The 6956-nt window shown below is 40.4% G+C and overlaps 1 long non-coding RNA gene across 1 annotated transcript; it reads right to left on the bottom strand.

Annotated features, from left to right (window-relative positions):
* Positions 1-2080: 2080 nt before the first annotated feature.
* LOC123064662 (uncharacterized) lies at positions 2081-4271 on the bottom strand. Its single transcript, XR_006430759.1, has 3 exons — positions 4069-4271; positions 3250-3312; positions 2081-2338 (listed from the first exon to the last, which is right to left on the bottom strand). It is a non-coding gene; the product is annotated as an uncharacterized lncRNA (long non-coding RNA).
* Positions 4272-6956: the final 2685 nt, after the last annotated feature.

Consider the following 6956-nt stretch of genomic DNA (forward strand, 5'->3'; position numbering starts at 1 on the left):
AAATAGGAAAAGGAGGAATTGAGAAATGAGGACCAACCACATGGTTAGGAACAAAAACGAAAGATCATGGATATGCTACGTACATGTGGTGTCTTAGAACTAAAGATCAGTGAGAAACCACTATGTGAACAAAGAAGACAAAACTTCATTTTTGTCTCTTTTGTGTAGATTACGTAGTAAACATTTACAAATATGTAGAAGGCATCTACATGTACATGTGACACCAAAAAATGTATTGCCTCTTTTTTCGTGGGATTAGAAACATTGCTTCTCTGTTGGTTAAAAATTGCATGTTGGTGCGAGATGTATATGATTCTTATACTGTGTTATTTACTTTATTTTGTAGAAGTGACTGCACTTTTTCCATTAGCAAAGCACAGATACACTGGATGGACTCATCAATCAAATAAACTACAAAACAAGCTAAGAGATAACAAAACTAAAGAAAAAGACTAAAGGATAACGTTTGACAAAATGATTAATGCAAAACGCCTTTCTTCGTTTTTTGATTCTCATGAAGTGACCTTCCTTCTAACAGCCGATGGGGAAAAAGGACAGACCCAGTGCACAGAAGCTCCCACACAAGGTGGGGTCTGGGGAGGGATTATAGGAACCTAGTCTTACCCCTGCAAAGTGCAATGCAGAGAGGCTGGTTCGAACCCAGGACCTCTTGGCACAAGTGGGGAGGACTTCACCACTGCGCCAGGCCTGCCCTCTAACAGCCGATGGGGAAATCGTTGTTTTTACGATCCCCATGTAGAAAGTAAATACTAAAAAATTTGATCTGCGATCTTGCTCGTGAAGGTAATGAAATTATTCGAGCAGCTTGCAAATGCACTCTTGAACTAGCCGCAGCTTGTGAAGTATGGAAGGCGATCAAATTCGAGTTCGAGCCAGTAGATACTATTGATTAACTAGATAAAACTGAAGATATAGAAGGTTTCTAGGGGCCGCCTCGACAATATTGATCCTTGCCTTTCAAAACTCTAGTACAACTCACTTGAAGAGACTGTGATTACAAAGGAGCATGGATACAATTGATTTAACTTGACTGAGTTTTAAAAGGTTTCTAGATACCTTCACGATCCCCTATATGGGAAGGCTTAATAGATAACATTTTTTTAAATGTGATGTTCTGGGTTTAACAGAGATGAAGATGGCATATTCGGGTGACGTCCATACAACAAATTATACAAAACATTAGGTGCCGTTTATGAACATGTTGTAAATTCTTTTAAACTCTTATACTTTTCCTACTCACTGTAGAATCATATTGTTTCCTAAAATAAAAATCAATGCCTCTTTACAAAATCAACCTTTTAAACAACTTTAATATGTCTGCTTGAAAACTGATACCGAGGAACTAAATTTAGATTATGTGATTTTTTCTGTGTGTGTTAAGTTGCTCCTTTTATGTAACTAGGCATTTCATTGTGACAATGCCTGGACAATGAATCAAACCCAATTTGGGCGCATTTTGGTTTTATGGCTACATTTTTAACAATGATCTGCAACCAAAGCTTACAATAATGTCAAATCAACCTATATTGTTAATCATTAAGATTTTCTGGTGTATTTAAGATTGCGAGGCATGTACATGAACCAAACTATTCTAATTTATTTATGGTGCCAACTCTAATTAGATGAACAACATATATTGAAACCAACCAACTGCATGCCAAGCTGGTAAATACATTAATTGAAGCTAGTTCTCATGCCATACTCATGCAATTTGTGGCTACATGTAGTCCACTATATAAAGATCATAATGTAGCGACACAAGCGTCGACAAAAATAACAGATATATGTTAGGCTTTGTTCGGTTCCACTGGAACCAAACCTCTAGGGGATTAGACCCACACAGGGATTTGGTGATCCCCACCTCGTCACCCAATCCCCTAACCAACAAACCCTGCTAATCTCTGTACAACAATACGTGTTCGGTTAGTCCCCGGCAACCTCCCATCAATGGCCTTTGTACACTTCAGCACCAAATCAACTAAACCTCCTATCGTTGTTCTTTGCACCAAATCAAAAGAACATCACACACACGACAAACTTGCTATAAATTTCATACATCCAAGCACCAAATCCGCATAACAGTATTTTTGTTGCGTCAGAACAAAACATTATATGAGAAGCTTGCTGCAAGTTGATATTTTAGAAGAAAAAATATCAAACTATAACATGAATTCTGAATATTTAGAAGTCAAAAAACGACCCTAATCAACAATCACCGATGTACAATATTATTATATTTCCAACCATGATCAAATTATTGTTGTATAGAACAGACGACTCTAATCTCGCCGATGTCGCTTCCGTAGTGATTGATGCACTGCATTGGCAAAAAAGGGCGGTCAGTCCACATCAAAGGACTGATATCAAAGCATTGATGACCAGCTAGCAAAGAAAGATCATAAAATAATCGTGCATTGATTTCAAAATTTCACGGATCAAATGGGCAGCAACATCACATCCATATCCACTAAAAAAATGATCTTCCAATGGAAAGCTGCAAATAGCAACACAGAATAATAATATTAGAAATGAACAACCATGCATATATATCAATGATACAGCGTTATACATCGTGTAAGAATACACTAAATTCGTATGACCACAAAAAACTATGGTCTACTTTCAGAGAACAGTACCAAAATCACAAGTTTATGAACAAAGAATTCTTTCTTTCTTTCCCCGCAAAAAAAAGATTTCTTTCTTTGGTACAAAATAATACTTGCAAAAGGAGGGCAAAGCAAAATTAAATGAAATGCGGAGATAGATCAATTCAGTTCCAATATGCACTGTATAAATAAGAGCTTCCATTACAGTCATAATCAGGGGAAAACAGGACAAAAAAAGGACAAGATAAGTACATAAAAAGGACAAGATAAGATGATGTACATGAATGGATTCTCATCTCATAAGCATTTATCATGGTGCATTCTAGGGAAATCAAATTTCAGATAAAAAGTTACGAAATCTGGCGGATACCAATGGATGCACACACTACACATATTCTGGGTGTTCAAGACCAGTATGCATGAAAATAGCTACAAGGGGGATTCTTGCATATTCTAGATGATCTTGCAAGGAAATAAGAGAACAAGGGAGGTTCATGTGGGCTACTTGAGCCATCAGCTTCAGGTTACTAGATGAACAAGGGAGGTTCATGTGAGCTAGATGAAGATGCGAGTCCCAGTAGGGTACAAAGAAAACCAAGTATGTACATCAAGATTAATATACCTTAGTCTTCACGATGCTGCCCCAAGCGGGGTCTTGCTGCGGCTGTGAGGCGGTGAAGCTGGCCTACAGAAAATGGAGGCAAAATGCAGATTTAGACATCAAAAGTAGTATGAAACAGTTATCGTTCTAATGTAGCACATACAAGTCAGGTCAAGCAACATAAAGTGGTATGAAACAGTTATCGTTCTAATGGAGGCAATATATTTTTTTCTCTTATTACAAAAACATTTTATGTCTACACATCTCAATATATTCTATATGTTCTGACAAGTAAAACTTTCTGCATCTAAATTAGTAAAATGCACTGTCGTAGTTGCATGGCTTCAAGATGCCTTGATCTCAGAGCATTTTACCTAAATTTCTCTTCATCCCCACTATCAGAAAAAATTCATGTAGTTGATGTTCACCTCAGTTACATAAAACTCAACTTTTCTCACCTCCCAAGGATATCATTGACAAAACTATATAGCTACAATTGCATCTTGTTGATTCTCTACAGGTAGCTGCAAATATAGTACTGAATCTCAGGGACAAATAAATACTAGATTACTAGTAGCATATATGTGCACTGCTAATGACATTGACAAAAAGATTCGACTATGTAGCAGATTTGGTTAGATTCAACTAGGTACACCATTTGCACCAAATCACAGGTAGAGCAAGTACAGAGGAGGGTACTGGGAAGCTGTAGTAAGCAGAGAGGAGAGGTGGAGCCTCGCCGGCAAGACGGCCCTTGTCACCGGTGGAAAAGGGGACGGGAAACCCTAGAAATCAAAAGGGGGGAGAGGAAGGAAACAAGGGTGGGGGAGAAGATCTTACCGGCATAGAAACGTTGGGGAGGGCCACCGGAGTAGGTTGGTGCGGCCGCCGAGCTCGCGCCGGGGATGGAAGAAGAGGGTCGCAGATCGGCTGCTGACTTGGGGAGAGTGGGGCGAGGTAGAAGGATGGCGCAGCAGCCGGTCTTCAGTGGAGGAGAGAGATCGCCCGCTCCGGCCCCTCGCCGTCGCCTAGTTCTTCCCTGTCGGCGTCGACGCCGCCGCCGCTCTCGCCCGCTCCTCCTTTTTCTTTCGAGCCGAGAAGACTGAGACGACTGGTTTTGTTCCACGGGTGGGGAGACGTGGGTGAAAGCCCAGTGGAATCCCTGTGGTTTGGGGTGGATTTGGATGGGATATCAACCCGGCCGGGTTTAACCGAAGACGCATATAAGGTAGGTCGGGATCCTACCCCGACCGGGGTCAAAAGCACGTGGATTAGGCCAAAACCCCGCCGATCCCGGCGGGTGCGGGGATTAAACGAACAAAGCCTTACATAGTGAGGACACACGAGTTCACTCTAATGAGTGTGCAACCACTACCTCATGAGATTGCATAAACTCTATGTACATCAATCCTGAATAGGAAAAGGAGGCACTGAGAAGTGAGGACTGACCACATGATTAGGAATTAGAATGACCACATGGTTAGGAATTAGAACGATAGAACGTAGATGTGCTACGATGAAGTGCGGTGTCGTAGAATCCGAAAATGGTGCGAAACCATTGTGTGAACAAAGAAGACAAAATTATGAGTAAAAGGACTTTTTTTTAACACAGTACAGACGCAAGCGCTCATATATACACACATACACTCGGGAGCGGCTACAGTTAAATTGACTGAATTTTCCAATTGGATCAGTCGATTCCTAAACAACAAAAAACAAAAGCAGAGAAAAGAAACTGACTGACCCAAAATTAGGTTCAGTCGACCAGCCCAACAGAAACAGAACCCCTTCTGTTTCTGTATATGTTCTGTACACAGAGAAGCCCAACATCTAAACGGGCTAAAACCCACTCCAGAAAATTGGACCCAGCTCAACGCACATATCGTCTTCTTCCTCCTTCTGCCTCGTTGGAGCAAACCAGAAACCCCAGAGGCCGCCGCCATGGATGTTGGTAGAATGTCAGATTCGCCTGACCTATGAGGTCCCCTTAGGTCTTCTTCCTTCCATTTCTTGCTTCCTCTCTCCTCCTACTCCTCCGATCGCCCAAATATCAACCCCAGCACGACCATTGATGAAAATTCAGATCCAAACCAAAAGAGAGAACAATCAAAGAACATATGTAAGAAGCGAAAGAAGAAACCTGCAGACCAAGATCCTTGTGGTCAGTCCAAGGTAATCCATGATCTTCCCAGCCTCTAAATTTCTTCTGTGTTGTCATCTGGGGACCTGCAGATCAGAGCTTCAGAAAAGAGTTGTTCCAAAATTTGCTAGAATTTGCTGGGAGATTAAACTCAGGAATTCAGAAAAAAGTTTTTCCGAAATTTGCTAGAATCTGCATGGAGATTAAACTACAAGATATCCAGAACACCACCATAAATTCAGATATCAGAATATGCAGGGAGATTGAACTGCAACAGAATCAAAACACCTTGCTAAAATGCAGATTTACATAAATTCATAAGTGACATAAAGTTGTATAGCATTCATTGTGAACAGATAGATTCATACGTACAAAGAAATGTTAGGCTAGAATTTATACAGAATACCTCCCTGAAAGCAGAAATTCATAAAATTCATGATTATAACTAAAATTGCATGTTCATGCAACTAAAATCACAGTGCTTGTTCAAGAGCAAGAAAATTGTGATCAGGGAGAAAGACAAGTAGAAAACAAGGAAGTATACATTTTCATCTTTCACTATTAATTAAACATCACAGAAATAAGATTATACAAGAAGATAAAATAAAACATTGATTCATTATTTGCAGGTGCCAATAATTCAGATACAGGAAATGAACATTTGCATTTGGGGAAAATGCAATCAATCCAAGCTGTGAGATTAGTTATATTCATTCGAAACTATTATGATATCAGAACAACCAAGATGTATAACCTGTGATTGAAACTTGCATTACCAGGACAGCAAGGTCAACCCTACAGAGAAAATGAAAAAGAACTAAGGATAGAGGTAGAGATATAACACTAGATCATAGTACATAAAAACAAAAGAAAGTACACACATTTCGGGCATCTCCAACGGCAACCCGCAAAAAATCCACCCGCATCCGTCCGCGGATCGGGGGCGGGGGAAGGGGGGGGGGGGGAGGAGGGGAGACCAATCCACGGATACGGATGCGGGAGGCAACCGTCCAATCATAACCCCATACATTTTCACAACAACTCAAATAACTCGGACGATTTTTGATATACACGCGACGTATTTCATTGAAACTGCGATAATTTGTACATAGAACCGGACGATATTTCGTCTGGTGAACTAAAACCTAAAAATAAAACTCTAAACTATCTATACTTTTCGGGGAATTACCAACGCAGATACAAGCAATCAAATATGAACTTCCATTGCAGTAACACTATCATAATAGTCTGCAAACCTGTCACCATGCTCAACTATCTTGCATTCATTCATTGCTTCAGTCATCTCATGAACTTTAGCCGGGTCTTTGTGAAACAAAAATTCTAGTGCCTCGACAATTTCGATGGGACTGAGTTCTTGATAACATTTATGTAACACTTGATCCATGCATGATAGCATAATCATCATCATCCTGCACCATTTGCTCGTCATCGCGTGCATGCCTTTCAACGGTCCTCAGAAACTCCTCTACATTATCTGGCATAATTATGTCTAGAGACATACCAGGGGGAGGTTGCATGTAGATCACCCAGAATACCAGGGAGTTCTTGTTTGACGTGTGGATCCGAC

Source organism: Triticum aestivum, chromosome 3B, assembly GCF_018294505.1.
Source record: "Triticum aestivum cultivar Chinese Spring chromosome 3B, IWGSC CS RefSeq v2.1, whole genome shotgun sequence".
NCBI classification, from domain to species: domain Eukaryota; kingdom Viridiplantae; phylum Streptophyta; class Magnoliopsida; order Poales; family Poaceae; genus Triticum; species Triticum aestivum.